General features: G+C 39.7%; 1 pseudogene; it reads right to left on the bottom strand.

The window, feature by feature from the left end:
* Nucleotides 1-423: 423 nt before the first annotated feature.
* LOC112409049 (heterogeneous nuclear ribonucleoprotein A1-like) lies at nt 424-1494 on the bottom strand (annotated as a pseudogene).
* Nucleotides 1495-16984: the final 15490 nt, after the last annotated feature.

Raw genomic sequence — 16984 nt, 5'->3', positions numbered from 1 at the left:
GAAGTGTATTTTAAATTTAAATAATTATTCAGTTTCCTCCTTGCTCTGCCATTGAAAGTGCGAGTACTCTCTGCTGGGCCTTGTTAAGGAATGCCTTCATCAGACTTGGAGGTCCTGTCTGAATTTTCTATTAGTGAAGGGAAGGCTCTACTTAGTCAAAGACCTAGTTTTTTTTTTGTTTGTTTGTTTGTTTAAAAAGAGACACATTTATTCAGTGTCATGATCAGACTATTACAGTTAGCAATCAACAGCATGGGTGCAAAAAAAAAAGAAAAAAAAACTACATTAAAACCCTTTGTTGGAATGCTTTATACTTTCCACAGAGCAGAAACAAATAACCTGTTATACAATTAGTCACAAATACAGTCCTCGAGTCTTTTTGCCCATACACATGAGTATTGTCTAAAACACGTCTTCTTTGTAGCAGCTAGGCCCTGCCACCACTGTGCTTGGCTGAGTTCACAAATCTGTTGTAACCTGTAGCTTCCCTGTCACTTCTCTGGCTCTCCTCTCCTGCTAAGCTTTGTTTCCTGGCAGTAATCAAAACCTTCTGCCACTGCCATAGCTACTGCTGCTGCTGGAACCACCATAGCCACCTTGGTTTCGGGGTTTGGCAGAGTATTGGCCTCCACCACCATGGGGGCCAGAACTTCTGCCTCCAAAGTTTCCTCCTTTCATGGGTCCAAAATTTGAAGATTGATTGTTGTAACTGCCAAAATCATTGTAGCTTCCACCACCTCCAAAATTGCTTCCATCATTACCAAATCCATTATAGCCATCCCCACTGCCACCATATCCACCGCTACCACGGCTGCCACCAAAGCCACCTTGACCGCTGAAGTTTCCTCCATGACCAAAGCTGCCATTCCCACCAAAACCACCTCCACGACCACCACCAAAGTTTCCAGAACCACTTCAACCTCTTTGGCTGGATGAGGCACTAGCCATCTCTTGCTTAGATAGGGCTTTCCTTACTTCACAGTTGTGGCCATTCACGGTGTGGTATTTCTGAATGACAATCTTGTCTACAGAGTTATGGTCATCAAAGGTTACGAAAGCAAAGCCTCTCTTTTTGCCACTGCCTCGATCAGTCATGATTTCAATCACTTCAATTTTCCCATACTGTTCAAAATAATCTCTTAGATGATGTTCTTCAGTGTCTTCTTTAATGCCACGAACAAAAATCTTTTTCACAGTTAAGTGGGCACCGGGTCTTTGAGAATCTTCTCTTGAGACTGCCCTCTTTGGTTCCACAACTCTTCCATCCACCTCGTGTGGCTTTGCCTTCATGGCTGCATCCATCTCCTCCACAGTGGCATACGTGACAACCCCGAAGCCTCTGGAGCGCCTGGTGTTTGGATCCTTCATCACCACACAATCTGTGAGCGCTCCCCACTGCTCACAGTGACTCCTCAGGCTCTCATCGGTTGTTTCAAAGCTCAAACCTCTGATGAAGAGCTTCCGCAGCTCTTTGGGTGACTCTGACTTAGACATGACGGCAGTGGAGCGAGGGGAGACATCAACGATGCTCACTTGGCGGTGTCCACGGGCAGAAAGGAGTAATCTACCGAACGTATCTCCAAAGGCCTACTTTTAATGTTAATTTCTTTTATCCTTCTTTATTTTATACATTAATTCTACAATTCTTTAATGAATACCTACTGTGTGCTGGATACTATTCTAGGCCCTGAAAGGTAAAATAACAAGCAAAACTAACATGATCCCTGCCTTTTGGAGGTTATAGATTAGCGGAAAAACAGTATTAATCAAATACAATAAGATAGAAGTCAATGACATCTATGTCAAGTGCTAAGAAGAGGTGCCCAGTTTTATCAGAGTGTATCATTGGGGTGCTGACCTAGTTGGGGGTTTCAAAACAGGCTTCCCTGAGGAAAAAATGAATGAATAGCAAAGGAGAGGGAGGCATTCTGAAAAGACCTTATCCACGTATTACACAGAGACTAATTTGGGGAAGAAAAAAAAACCCACCTAAAATATACATTTAGCTACTAATTGGGAACGTGCATATAGTTAAATGTAGAAATTATATCCTCTAAATATACCTCTGAAGATATAAAGCTATGTTAGGGCCAAAATTGGCACCAAGAGCTAGCTCAGCACTTTTAATGGATGTGCTGGGGTATAAATATCTTTACAATGTTACCTGGGATCCCGTAAATAGCTTTGTGAGAAAGGTCAATACATTTTGCCTTTCCAAAGTGTTTCAGAAATGTTCCATAGGAATAATTCTTACTTCCTTAGGAGCACCTGTCTTGCTCATTGTTTGCTCAACAGCTGCAAAACAACTTGCTCTCTTATTGCAGTTTTTCTTTCCCCTTTAATGCGAGAAATCAGAGAGTTAAGTGTTAATCATGCTCCACATTTATCAGCATTGTCATCATCAGAGCACAAAATGTTTCCTGTTTCATGTTTATATTTCCCCCCATCTTCCTTGGTTCTTCCTATTCCACTGCCCACATCACATATCTCTTTAAATATACAGGTATTAGATTCATTGCATCCAAAATGAACTTGCTCTCCACCCCAAACTGCTGTTCTTCACTTCTAGTCTCACAGGTCAGAACTCTGCTAATGGGTGTCAATGACCCCACCTCCCAGGTATCTCTGGACTCCACCCTTCCATCCATCCATGCTGCCACTCCTAGATTCAGGTCCTTGCTATTTATTTCCTGCACTACTGAAACTGATCTCCCTGATTGTCTTCCTAACTCTAGCCTTATTTGCTAAATGCAGCCAAAATGACTTTTCTAAAACACATATCTGATTATACCACTCCTCTGCTTAAAAACCTTCCATGGCTCACAGTTTTCTGATGGAAGTCCTTAGAATGGTGTCAAGGCGCCTCACCTTTGACCCCTGTCTGCAGTTCTGCCATCACTGTACCCTCTTCGTAAGCATCCACTTTGCCTGCATCTTGAGCTGCTTGGCAGCCCCCTACATGTACCTCTTGTTTCTTGCCTCTGTGCCTTAGCACATGGTGTTCAAAAGTCAGAGATGATTAGAAAAAGGTATCCCAAATAGAGAATCCAGCAAAAGAGCAAAGGCACGTGGACAGTCAGGGTAAACAATGTTTAGGAAAGCATTTATACAGAGTAAAAGAAATAAAGAATCAAGGAATTGTGCACTTAAAACTACTGTAAGAAACAGCCAGTAGACCAGTTAGGGTAGGACATAGTTTCTACGTGACAGGATTAGAAGAATGAGGGAACTGGGGAGGATAAAGGAAAATTATTGAAGGTTTTTGGAAAAGAGAGTGATATGAGCAGAGTTGTTGGCTGGTTGTGTCATATAGATTGAGCTGCACAGAGAAAGGATTGGAAACAAGTTAATAGGTTAGGAGACAGTTGGGATAGTTTAGGGCCACTGATTAGAGGATAGACAGGGGCTCATCCTTAAAGATGGTAATGAAGTGTGTTTTTATATTCCACTGGATAAACTAATTATTTGAATTTTTCCCTTTTAAAGTGCATCAGTTTGAAAGCCTCCTCCGGTTTATGCAGTATACATGTGTGGAAGTTATAAGTTGGATGGGAATTTATCACTTAATTTAAAATTGGTACATATTTAATCATACATTGTTTAATCTATACACATAATGTGCCCATTGTTTACAGTCATGAAGCATTAGGAATGTTGACATTGACATGTAAGAATCTAATGAAGAGGGTGAAATTCTAATAAATGTCCAATTTAGTTTAAAACAATTTGTGACAAATCTGTAATTTGGCAACTATCTAATGAAAATTCTTATATAGCGAAGCAAGATCTTGTAAAAAAAAAAAAAATAGCAATGATCATATTCCTCTTATGATTTCCTTGGTTGGGAATGGAGCCTATTTCCAGCCAAAGTGTGTTACTTGCCCATTGCATACTGAGAATTTATCTTTCATCTTGTTATTTACAATCAAAACTCAAAAATATAAAAGTAATCCAGCTGAATTTTATAAAGGCAAGGACTTCAAATAGTGAAAGCATTTTAGAATCCATTGTTAATATTGAAATACATAGTCAAATTTCAATGCAATTTTAATATATGCTCCCAACCGAAATGTTAGCAGGACTCCTAGAGATGAATGAGAAACTAACTTTTGATTCAGTTCCTGTGAACTGAGTTCAGGAATGCCCTTGGATCAGCCCCTATTAGACTAGGTTGAGAGTACTTTATGTCCTGTGCTTTGTGGTCTTATGCGGTATGTTGATAATCTCGAGAGAGATGGGGTCACTGTGGGCCAGGTTCACACTCAGTGAGTCTACCTGTGGTAGACTATGCTGCCAGCCTTGATCTTCCTGGAGGAAATAGTTATCTTCTGTGATATGACTCTCAGTCAAATATTGGCAAACCTGAGCTCCCAGGTGGGGACCCTACCCTATGCTAGGGGGTGTTGGTGATTGCTGTGTATCTTGACTGTCCTGGCTTCCTTCAATATCCTTTGCTATAGAAACCCTGTTTGACTTATCCATGTCATAGCTGGGTCAAGCCTTTCTGTCAATCTTAGACTACTATCAACATAGCCAGTATAGCGGTTGAGCATTATAATGTCATTTAAAAACATTTGGGTTGAATCATGCTCTCTCCTAAAGAATTAGCGTAAAATAAATTTAGTGGTCATTTGTTAAATGTTAAGAAATAAGGGTTTGTCTTCATATTTTGAAATTTTAAGTGCATTAAAATCAATATATTTATCTAAAATAAAAATATGCAAAGCAAAAGTGGTTATTTAAAGTTCTTATGGGGATAGACAGAAATTATTTAGAATGTAAAGTGTTTATAATTCAAAAAGTTGGGAAATGCTGGCCCAAGAGAAAAGCAATCCTATCCTGAAGTAGACTGTTCTTGATGGGAATTGAAAGGAGAACATGGGAGAAAGAGATCTTTCCATCACTTCCAAATGTCACAAGTACCTAATGGAACATCCAAGGGATGATTCCACACAGGTAATTAGTGAGACTCCAAAATTCTTCCATATATTTTTTGTACAGAAGCAGTGCTAATTGCAAAATTCTCATTGTGTACTCAGCCCGATGCAGACAAAGCAAAGTGCTGCTCTTACATATCTGATGTGTCTGCTGTCCTAAATATGATTTCAGTTTCAGGGTTTTGACAGGAGGAACCAGCATTGATATAATATTATCGATGTGCATTATAATAAATTATTTGCACCGAGGCTAAATGTATATCCAACTTCATGCTTTTATCCGCTTTTAATACTTTATAAGAGTTTATGAAAATTTTGAAACTATCATTTTAAAATAAGAAAAAAGTGAAGATACCAGTTAACAAAAGAATATCTTGCAAAGTTAAACTTTACATTTTTTAGGGTTGCATAAACTGGCCTTTCAGAGTAGAAAGATCAGAAATTGGTAGCTCCACCTTTGTGAGGACCTGAGAGTCTAATCAATAAATGTAAAAATTTCACACTTTTCCTTCACTTAGAACTGGAGATTCTATTTTAAATGCTCTTAGAAAAATTTTCTTTCTTTCTTTTTTATTTCCTGGAAATAAGACCTAGGTTGTAGAAAACACTCCAGCTAATGTTCAGTCCCTGAAAGCAAAAACCTCTCACTAAGGACAGTGATATGAGATATATCATGTCTCCTGATGAACAAAAAGCAGATTTTTACATTTAAGATGGGAGAATGGGCAATGGGTACTCGTAATAGTGGAAAGAGGACAGCAGCTAATGACTAAGTATTTTAATGACAAAATGTACCTGTTAGAGCTGGACTGAGAGCTGGACTCAGAAGTGACAAACCCTATAAAAGCCATTAGCCACTCAAAATTAACATCCCTTCTGAATCTTCAGAAGGGACTAGAAGAGTAAAAAGCCTGATTCCATCTTTCTAAATAGGATATTTCCCCTTAGAGGGGACTGCAAAATTCAGAATCAATCTGGGAACCAACCATGGCTTGTAGTTTCAGGGTGGGGGAGAGTAGAATGTGAAATGTTTGCAGTCCCTCCTGAAATTAAGTGGGGTGAAACCCAGCCTTATCCTGTTGTGTCTGCACAAATCCTTCACGAAACTTTGCCACTTTATCTAATGTTCCACCTTGGCTGGAGAAATGCTACATTATCTCAGTCATTCATTCATGTTTCCTATGTCTCTGTTTTCACTTAAAAAGGATGTCTGACCCATTGGTAATTTTCCTATCTGGTTTCACAATCCTTTGCCACTTTAGAGTCATTCAGAAATCTTTATACATCAGATTGCTATAGCACTAATTGGACTTTTGATCAGTATAGCAGATTGGTCTTACCTGATTCTGATTGCCCACACTAAAAACAGAAATACTGGGTAAAATATTTTAGAACATGTATTTAAGCCATAAGTGACATAGAGAGGTTTAAAAGCAAGATAGGGAGATTTCTAGGTGCCAGAAATGAGATAGGACTCTCTAGTTTTGAAAGGAGTTGAATCTGCATGGTCCATGTATCAGGTGCGGGGATAGAATCTTTAAAGGAGACTGGAAGTCACTGCTCACCAGCTTGGCATTATGACTGAAAGTGAGCTGTCCACTCTAGGCCAACAGAGTGAAAGAAAGACACTGAAACACCAGGACTTCCATGTGTGGATGTGAGGGCACATCTATGAATGTTTTATTGTGGCCCTTCTCTGGGAACTCCAGAGAGATTTGATCTTACAATCCCAATATCAGCTCCATAACAGCTTCCAGTAAATTTCATTTTCCCTCTATTCCCTGAGATGTGCCATTTCACGTGTACCTTTCTGACTGTCTTCAAACTTCTTTAAAAACCATGCAGCTCTAACCCTATCAAAACCTTTTCTTGGACAATCTGCAACCATTATAACTTCAAATGTTGTTTCTGCCCTGTTTTCTTCCCCTTCTGGGCCTTCAGTTATATATATGACGGATTTTTTTTTAGTTAAAAAAGGCTATATATCACTAATACCCTTTCGGGTATTTTTCATTGTCTTTGCTCTTTTTGTTTCTGCTTATGTATTTTCAACTGACCTATTTTCTTTATTTTTTTTTTGAAGAAACTACAATTATTTTTATTGAAAAATGTGAAAGTGAAACATATTTATTGCATTATTTTTTAAAACATCTTTATTGGTGTATAATTGCTTTACAATGTTGTGTTACTTTCTGCTGTGTAACAAAGTGAATCAGCTATATGTATACCTTTATCCCCATATCCCCTTCGTCTTGAGTCTCCCTCCCACCCTCCCTGTCCCACCTCTTTAGGTGGTCACAAAGCACCAAGCTGATCTCCCTGTGCTATGCAGCTGCTTCCCACTAGCTATCTGTTTTACATTTGGTAGTGTATATATGTCAATGCTACTCTCTCACTTTGTCCCAGCTTACCCTTCCCCCTCCCTGTGTCCTCAAGTCCATTCTCTATGTCTGCATCTTTATTCCTGTCCTGCCCCTAGGTTCATCAGAACCATTTTTTTTTTAGATTCCATATATATGGGCCAGCATACGGTATTTGTTTTTCTCTTTCTGACTTACTTCACTCTGTATGACAGACTCCAACTCCATTCACCTCACTACAAATAGTTCAGTTTCATTTCTTTTTATGGCTGAGTAATATTCCATTGTATATATGTTCCACATTGTCTTTATCCATTCATCAGTAGATGGACATTTAGGTTGATTCCATGTCGTGGCTATCGTAAATAGAGCTGCAATGAACATTGTGGTACATGACTCTTTTTGAAATATGGTTTTCTCAGGGTATATGCCCAGTAGAGGGATTGCTGGGTCATATGGTAGTTCTATTTTTAGTTTCTTATGGAGCCTCCATACTGTTCTCCAGTATCAATTTCCATCAACAGTGCAGGAGAGTTCCCTTTTCTCCACACCCGCTCCAGCATTTATTGTTTGTAGATTTTTTGATGATGGCCATTCTGACCGGTGTGAGATGATACCTCATTGTGGTTTTGATTTGCATTTCTCTAATGATTAGTGATGTTGAGCATCTTTTCATGTGTTTGTTGGCAATCTGTATATCTTCTTTGGAGAAATGTCTATTTAGGTCTTCTGCCCATTTTTGGATTGGATTGTTGGGGTTTTTTGATATTGAGCTGCATGAGCTGCTTGTAAATTTCGGAGATTAATCATTTGTCAGTTGCTTCATTTGCAAGTAGTTTCTCCATTCTGAGGGTTGTCTTTCCATCTTTTTTATGGTTTCCTTTGCTGTGCAAAAGGTTTTAAGTTTCATTAGGTCCCATTTGTTTATTTTTGTTTTTATTTCCATTTCTCTAGGAGGTGGGTCAAAAAGGATCTTGCTGTGATTTATGTCATAGTGTGTTTTGCCTATGTTTTCCTCTAAGAGTTTGATACTCTCTGGCCTTACATTTAGGTCCTTAATCCATTTTGAGTTTATTTTTGTGTATGGTGTTAGGGGGTATTCTAATTTCCTTCTCTGACATCTAGCTGTCCAGTTTTCCCAGCACCACTTATTGAGGAGGCTGTCTTTTCTCCATTGTATATTCTTGCCTCTTTTATCAAAGATAAGGTGACTATATGTGCATGGGTTTACCTCTGGGCTTTCTATCCTGTTGCATTGATCTATATTTCTGTTTTTGTGCCAGTACCATACTGTCTTGATTACTGTAGCTTTGTAGTGTAGTCTGAAGTCAGGGAGCCTGATTCCTCCAGCTCCATTTTTCTTTCTGAAGATTCCTTTGGCTATCCGGGGTCTTTTGTGTTTCCATACAACTTGTGAAATTTTTTGTTCTTGTTCTGTGAAAAATGCAACTGGTAGTTTGATAGGGATTGCACTGAATCTGTAGATTTCTTTGTCGTCCAAGAACATGGTATATCGCACCACCTGTTTGTAACATCCTTAAGGTCTTTCATCAGTGTCTTATAGTTTTCTGCATACAGGTCTTTTGTCTCCTTAGGTAGGTTTACTCCTAGGTATTTTATTCTTTATGTTGCAGTGGTAAATGGGAGTGTTTCCTTAATTTCTCCTTCAGATTTTTCATCATTAGTGTATAGGAATTTAAGAGATTTCTATGCTTTAATTTTGTATCCTGTTACTTTACCAAATTCATTTATTAGCTCTAGTAGTTTTCTGGTAACATCTTTAGGATTCTCTATGTACATTATCATGTCATCTGCAAAGAGACAGCTTTACTTCTTTTCCAACTTGGATTCCTTTTATTTCTTTTTCTTCTCTGATTGCTGTGGCTAAAACTTCCCAAACTACGTTGAATAATAGTGGTGAGAGTGGGCAACCTTGTCTTGTTCCTGATTTCATGGAAATGCTTTCAGTTTTTCACCATTGAGGATGATGTTGGCTGTGGGTTTGTCATATATGGCCTTTATTATGTTGAGGTAAGTTCCCTCTATGCCTACTTTCTGAAGGGTTTTTATCATAAATTGGTGTTGAATTTTGTCCAAAGCTTTTTCTGCATCTATTGAGATGATCATATGGTTTTTATCCTTCAACTTGTTAATATTCTGTATCACATTGATTGATTTACATATATTGAAGAATCCTTACATTCCTGGGATAAACCCCACTTGATCATGGTGTATGATCCTTTTAATGTGCTGTTGGATTCTGTTTCCTAGTATTTTGTTGAGGATTTTTGCATCTATGTTCACCAGTGATATTGGCCTGTAGCTTTCTTTTTTTGCGACATCTTTGTCTGGTTTTGGTATCAGGGTGATGATGGTCTCATAGAATGAGTTTGGGAGTGTTCCTCCCTCTGCTATATTTTGGAAGAGTTTGAGAAGGATAGGTGTTAGCTGTTCTCTAAATGATTGTAAGAATTCGCCTGTGAAGCCATCTGGTCCTGGGCTTTTGTTTGTTGGAAGATTTTTAATCACAGTCTTAATTTCAGTGCTTGTGAATCATCTGTTTATATTTTCTGTTTCTTCCTGGTTCAGTCTGGGGAGGTTGTGCTGTTCTAAGAATTTGTCCATTTCTTCCAGGTTGTCCATTTTCTTGGCATATAGTTGCTGGTCGTAATCTCTCATGATCCTTTGTATTTCTGTAGTGTTAGGTGTTACTCCTCCTTTTCCATTTCTAATTCTGTTGATTTGAATCTTCTCCGTTTTTTTCTTGATGAGTCTGGCTAATGGTTTATCAATTTTGTTTATTTTCTCAAAGAACCAGCTTTTAGTTGTATTCATCTTTGCTATTGTTTTTTCATTTCTTTTTCAGTTATTTCTGATCTACTCTTGATGATTTCTTTCCTTCTGTGAAATTTGGGTGTTTTTTTTTTGTTCTTCTTTCTCTAATTGCTTAAGGCATAAAGTTAGGTTATTTATTTGAGGTGTTTTTTGTTTCTTCAGGTAGGATTGTATTGCTATAAACTTCACTCTTTTGCTTTTGCTGCATCCCTTAGGTTTTGGGTCATCGTGTTTTCATTGTCATTTGTTTCTAGGTATTTTTTGATTTGCTATTTGATTTCTTCAGTGATCTCTTGGTTATTAGGTAGTGTATTGTTTAACCTCCATGTGCTTATATTTTTACATTTTTTTTCCTGTAATTGATATCTAGTCTCATAGCGTTGTGGTCGGAAAAGATACTTGATACAATTTCAGTTTTCTTAAATTTACCAAGATTTGATTTGTGACCCAAGATATGATCTATCCTGGAGAATGTTCCATGAGCACTTGAGAAGTAAGTGTATTTTGTTGTTTTTGGATGGAATGTTCTATAAATATCAATTAAGTGCATCTTGTTTAATATATCATTTAAAGCTTGTGTTTCCTTATTTATTTTCACTTTGGTTGATCCTTCCATTGGTGAAAGTGGGGTGTTAAAGTCCCCTGCTATGATTGTGTTACTGTCGATTTCCCCTTTTATGACTGTCAGCATTTGTCTTATGTATTGAGGTGCTCCTATGTTGGGTGCATAAATATTTACAATTGTTATATCTTCTTCTTGGATTGATCCCTTGATCATTATGTAGTGTCCTTCTGTGTCTCTTGTAATAGTCTTTATTTTAAAGTCCAGTTTGTCTGATATGAGAATTGCTACTCCAGCTTCCTTTTGATTTCCATTTGCACGGAATATCTTTTTCCATCCCCTCACTTTCAGTCTGTATGTATTCCTAGGTCTGAAGTGGGTCTCTTGTAAACCGCATATATATGGGTCTTGTGTTTTATATCCATTCAGCAGTCTTTGTCTTTTGGTTGGAGCATTTAATCCATTTACATTTAGGGTAATTATTGATATGTATGGTCCTATTACCATTTTCTTAATTGTTTTGGGGTTGTTTTTGTAGGTTTTTTTCCTCCTCTTGTGTTTCCTGCCTAGAGAAGTCCCTTTAGCATTTGTTGTAAGGCTGGTTTGGTGGTGTTGAATTCTCTTAGCTTTTGCTTGTCTGTAAAGGTTTTAATTTCTCTGTTGAATCTGAATGACATCCTTGCTGGGTAGAGTAATCTTGGTTGTAAGTTTTTACCTTTCATCCCTTTAAATATGTCCTGCCACTCTCTTCTGGTTTGCAGAGTTTCTGCTGAAAGATCAAGGGGATTCCCTTGTATGTTATTTGTTGTTTTTCCCTTGCTGCTTTTAATATTTTTTCTTTGTATGTAACCTTTGATAGTTTGATTAATATGTGTCTTGGCGTGTTTCTCCTTGGATTTATCCTGTATGCGACTCTTTGTGCTTCCTGGACTTGATTAACTATTTCCTTTCCCATATTAGGGAAGTTTTCCAGTATAATCTCTTCAAATATTTTCTCAGTCCATTTCTTTTTCTCTTCCTCTTCTGGGACCCCTATAGTTCTAATGTTGGTGCATTTAATGTTGTCCCAGAGGTTTCTTGGACTTTTTTCAATTCTTTTCATTCTTTTTTCTTTATTCTGCTGTTTCCATTTTTTTTTTTTTTTTGGTGCCTGCCCCCAGTGGCTAGGGTTGGTTCAGTGGGTTGTGTAAGCTTCCTGGTAGTGCCTGTGTTCTGGTGGATGAGGCTGATTATTGTCTTTCTGGTGGGCAGGACCACATCTGGTGGTGTGCTCTGAGGTGTCTGTGACCTTATTATGATTTTGGGCAGCCTCTCTGCTAGTGGGCGGTGCTGTGTTCCTATGTTGCTAGTTGTTTGGCATAGGGTGTCCAGGACTGTACCTTGCTCCTCCTTGTGTGAAGCTGATGTTAGTACTGAGACGCAGATTTTTGGGAGAGCTTTCTCCGTTTGATATTACATGGAGCTGGGAGGTCTCTGGTGGACCAATGTCGTGAACTCAGCTCTCCCATCTCAGAGGCACAGTTCTGACAACCGGCTGGAGCACCAAGACACTGTCGGCCACATGGCTCAGAGGAAAAGGGTGAAAAAAATGAATGAAGGAAAGAAAAAGTAAAATAAAATAAAATAAAGTTATTAAAATAAAAAATAATTATTAAAAATAAATTAAAAAGTAACAAAAAAAAGAAAGGGAAGAAAGAAGAGAGCCACCATACCAAAAAACAAATCCACCAATGATAACAAGCACTAAAAACTATACTAAAAAAACAAACAAAAAAATGGACAGACAGAATGCTAGGACAATGGTAAAAGCAAGGCTATACAGACAAAATTACACAAAGAAGTATACACACACACACTCACAGAAAAGAGAAAAAGGAAAAAAATATATATATCGTTGCTCCCAAAGTCCACCATGTCAATTTTGGGAGGATTTATTGTCTATTCAGGTATTCCACAGATGTAGGGTACATCAAGTTGATTGTGGAGATTTAATCCTCTGCTCCTGAGGCTGCTGGGAGGGATTTCCCTTTCTCTTCTTAGTTCACACAGCTCCTGGGGTTCGGCTTTGGATTTGGCCCCGCCTCTGCCTGTAGGTCACCCTCTGGTGCCTGTTCCCTGCCCAGACAGGGTTCCTGGGAGGGGAGGTGTGGATAGTGACCTGTGTTTGCTCACAGGCTTCTTGGTGGCTGCAGCAGCAGCCTGAGGGTCCCATGCCCGTCTCTGGGGTCCACACTGATAGCCACGGCTCGCGCCCGTCTCTGGAGCTTGTTTAGGCGGTGCTGTGAATCTCCTTTCCTCGTGCACACTGAAACAATGGTCTCTTGCCTCTTAGGCAGGTCTGGACTCCCTCCTGGCTAGCTGTGGCGCACTAGCCCCCTTCAGACTGTGTTCACGCAGCCAACCCCAGTCCTCTCCCTGGGATCCAACCAAAGCCTGAGCCTCAGCTCCCATCCCCTGCCCGCCCCGGCGGGTGAGCAGACAAGCCTCTCGGGCTGGTGAGTGCTGGTCAGCACTGGTCCTCTGTGCGGGAATCTCTCCGCTTTGCCCTCTGCAGCCCTGTTGCTGCACTCTCGTCCATGGCCCCGAAGCTCCCACCTCTGCCACCCGCAGTCTCTGCCCGCGAAGGGGCTTCTAGTGTGTGGAAACCTTTCCTCCTTCACAACTCCCTCCCACTGGTGCAGGTCCCATCCATATTCTTTTGTCTCTGTTTTTTTCTTTTTTCTTTTGCCCTTCCCAAGTACATGGGTTGTTTCTTGCCTTTTGGGAGGTCTGAGGTCTCCTGCCAGCATTCAGTAGGTGTTCTGTAGGAGTTGTTCCACATGTAAATGTATTTTTGATGTGTTTGTGGGGAGAAAGGTGATCTTCACGTCTTACTATTCCTCCATCTTGAAGGTCTCTCTGATTTGCCATTTAGGTGCATGTTTTTATTTTAACCCCTGGCACCATCCTTGGTGCTTTGTTTTATTCACTTTGGTTGTTTGAAATGACTCCTAATTCATTGGTACAATAGAATCTGAGCATTTTCAATATGCTGGACGTATATCTAGGTACTGGTGATATGGTGGGGACATAGCAGTGAACCAAACAGACAATAGTCCACATACTCACAAAACTTATACTAATTAAAGATCGTTCTTAACAACTTGTGGTCACTGACCTTCAAGTACGCTTCTGGATCTCGCCATTAGGTTAAATTCTCAGTCTGGTCCAGCATATCTTGTCTTGGTTGTGCATTGCATATGTATGATCTTCTGCTATCTGTGTTCTTAATGAGAAAATCTTCCATGTATTCTAAGTCAGCATGGAGGTAACATCCAGAGCCCTCACAGGGTCAACAAACTACAGCCTAAGTAGCCACTTGTTTTTAAAAATAAAGTTTGTAGGCCCATGGCCATGCCCATTTGTTTAGATCTTACCTGTGATTGCTTTCAGGCTATACCAGCAGAGTTGAGTAGTTGCAACAGAGACCATAAGACCCACAAGCCTAAAATATTTACTATCTGTCCCTTTAAGAGAGTTTGTCAATCGCAATCTGTTCTAGATCATTGACTGCAGGCTTTGAGTTCTGAGTTCTTACTCTGTGAGCCTGTATCTCCCTATTGGTTGTTCTACTGTTAGAAGAGAACACTATTCCCCCCTCCTGATGTTTCGTGAGCATGGAAAAACACCTAGATTTAATACCCCTGATTTCCCTATCTCCTCTCCGCTCCTTCCCAGGGACAGTGAATGACCTCCCTGACTGGCAGGTGTGGAGGAAGCACCTGGACATGAGTGGCTTAGCCCCTTCTCTTTGCTTGTTTCGGATCTGCCTGCCTGTGGAGAGGTCATTCTTGACTGGCTGTTCACCCTGTAGGAAGCTTAGTGGAGAAGACACTGTTGCTGCGGCAAAGTCGGGAGCAAGTTCAATCAAACTGGTGCATATGCATTCTCCAAAGGGCATTATGACTATGAATGGAGATACTTTAATCTTATCTGGCTGATCCCTTCATCTGTCTTTCAACTGGTTCCAAGCTCAGGTGGGGAAAAATCAAGCCTTAATAAAACCTCAAATTTTGATGCATCAGCTAGTAGCTTTGAGAACTAACACAGCAGCTTATGGAGGCTTTGTCAGGAAAGTGGCTGTTTCTTACTGGTGTGGAGTTTAGTAAACTCTTGTTACAGGGCCCCTAACAAATGCTGTCAATCGGACATTTTGGTAAGCGTGCAAACCTGAAGTAACGTTTCAAGTAAAGGGCAAAAAGAATCTTTTTGTAAATAGGCTTTTTGAGTATTAGGATACAGAACAAATTTTACTGCTTTTACTGAGTTTTTCGGCCAGATTTACAGGCCAGGATATTAAACTGAAAAGCATACTTTGCAGGTTGTGCTCAATCAGCTTCCAGGCTTGCAGTTGCCACCTTCCTTGGAGGACTGCCCTGGGGCTGCTCGGGCTGCCTTACCTGGAGGGGGAACTGGCAATGCCTGTGAGTTACAGAAGTCCACTGCCCAGTCCTCTTTTGCCAGACACCAAGGTGCAATTTATATTTGCAAACTGTCTGAGGGTTCAGGCTGAGGCTGGAACTCTCATATCTTTTCTTGGCCTTTTCCCCCTTCTCTGTCCTACTTTCCTTAACCTTTCTGTCCTGGGAGCACTTGATTCATAAATCACTTGTGTTCAAACTCTTGACTCAGGATTTTTCTGGGATAACCTAACCTAAGACAATATTAAAAAAAAAAAAAAAAACGAGAACAAAAACACATACACAAAAGACCAAATGCCTGGACATGAAAGAAAAGGGAAGGTAAGAGAAAGGAGGCTCTTGGATCCAGAGAACAGTACTAGCCCCACATGTAGTAGAGACATAAAGGGATTATCTGAGCAGGAGGTGAAACTAAATCTACCTAAAAGAAGTTGCTGAATGAAGAAGACAAAACACTGGAGATATATCCCACTACTGTGGAAAATATATAGTAAAAAAGAAACGCTATGCACAACCCAGAACATTCAGTCCTGAGGGAGGGTGTTGTCTTGAGCACATTGCAGAACTGTGGATCCTCACAAGGCCCCTAGAAGCACTAGATTCAGAAACATCAATAGAGGTTTCGGTTCAGGAGTCTTCTAAGGGTGATTTTCCGTTTGAAGTAAATGTGGGAATGAAAGTGAAACCTGTCCTAGGAGGTGTGTTTTGTAGGCCTGAGCATCTCCATCATAAGAAGCCATGGAAGCAGCCTGAGTGGTGCAAAACTGAAAATACCTTTTCAAAAGACATGGTGAAGTCCATCGTAAATACAGTACTCAGGAACACCAGACTCAAAGGGGAAATGTGTTTTAAGAGGTCTTAAAAATGGCAGATGGAAAGGTGATCACAAATATGCCTGGGAGAGCGGTGCTGCTAATATTGTAAACTTGCATAGTTTGCAAAAAAAAAGCAGCGATGTCTTAATGAAGTGATCTGACAGAGGAGATTGCATGCATAGGTGCATGTTCCTCCCAAATAAAGAAATCGTGGCATCATCATAACCTCCTGCTGGCACTTCTAAGTGAGTTTGCCCTCTGCTCGTGGATTCTAGAAAAGTCTGGCATCCTGGTGAGACTGAAAGGAGAAATGTTCTTCATTTACCTTCCTGCCCTCAGGTCCAATGAGTGTCAGCAGTGGGTTTTGAAACAGCAAAGGTCGGGTTCTGGGAACATAACGCTGCCTGGGTTAACTACTCTCAGAGGGTAGAGATTGCTGTCTTTTCTAAATTCAGTGGGTATTGTGTGTGGAGCATATAATCTTCTATGTCTATCAACTTTTTGGATATTTTTAAAAGAGGGACACACAGGAAACTGATTTTAATTCTGAGGTCCTCAGGAACTGCACACATTCTCAAGGAAGATAATAACCCAGGCAGTAGCTGCTGAAGAAACCCAAATATTCTCAGGCTCAGAATAAGACATCTCTATCTGCGACTGAGAAGGAGAAAAGCTTTTGAAATAATGATAATAATGATTACAGGGCTTTAACTTTAGAATTTTGGATTTTAGTTTCTTTGAACTTTTACTAGCAAGGACAAGAACATTTTATTTTGTACTATAATGACTTTGGACATTAAACTCACAGACGTAAGACAATTTGATTTTGGATTGAATTACTTTAGACTTTAAATCCTGTGGACTCGTAAGGGAATTTAATTTGAGGACATTAATGTCTCTTTAGGAAATTACAATGGAAGGTAATTTGTATTCAAATTTATGGCTCCTATATGTGTTGGCATTTTTAAAAATGGCATATCTTGATGTTGTTATTCAATTTCTTTGCAAAACCTTT

The sequence above is a fragment of the Neophocaena asiaeorientalis genome, unplaced genomic scaffold (genome assembly GCF_003031525.2).
Source record: "Neophocaena asiaeorientalis asiaeorientalis breed wild unplaced genomic scaffold, Neophocaena_asiaeorientalis_V1.1 scaffold669, whole genome shotgun sequence".
Classification (NCBI taxonomy): domain Eukaryota; kingdom Metazoa; phylum Chordata; class Mammalia; order Artiodactyla; family Phocoenidae; genus Neophocaena; species Neophocaena asiaeorientalis.
Note: the sequence above shows the minus strand (reverse complement) of the source record. Positions and strands in the feature narration are given on the sequence as shown.